Source organism: Etheostoma spectabile, chromosome 12 (genome assembly GCF_008692095.1).
Source record: "Etheostoma spectabile isolate EspeVRDwgs_2016 chromosome 12, UIUC_Espe_1.0, whole genome shotgun sequence".
NCBI lineage: Eukaryota > Metazoa > Chordata > Actinopteri > Perciformes > Percidae > Etheostoma > Etheostoma spectabile.
In genome coordinates, this window is record NC_045744.1 from 25201539 (window position 1) to 25201861 (window position 323).

A 323-nucleotide genomic window follows, 5' to 3' on the forward strand; every position below is an offset into this window, starting at 1 on the left:
CCTCCTCCAATGACCCTGGCTGTGGACAACTTCTCTTCCTGGCCATGGAATGTAAGTACTTCCTCTGAAATCACTGAATACAAATAGTTTGAGGCACACTCTTTATGTCATATGAATCTGGGATTCTAGCTTATCCGTTCAGGGTTTATTTCGTAGTAGTAGTAGTAGTACAGCATGCAAATATCTTCTTCCCAGAAGTTTGGCAGATAACACTTGATGTAATTGGCACACATCTTTATGTACATATGGAATCTGGGATTCTAGCTCATCCGGTCAGGGTTTATTCCTCTGTTGTAGTAGTAGTAGTAGTAGTAGTAGTAGTA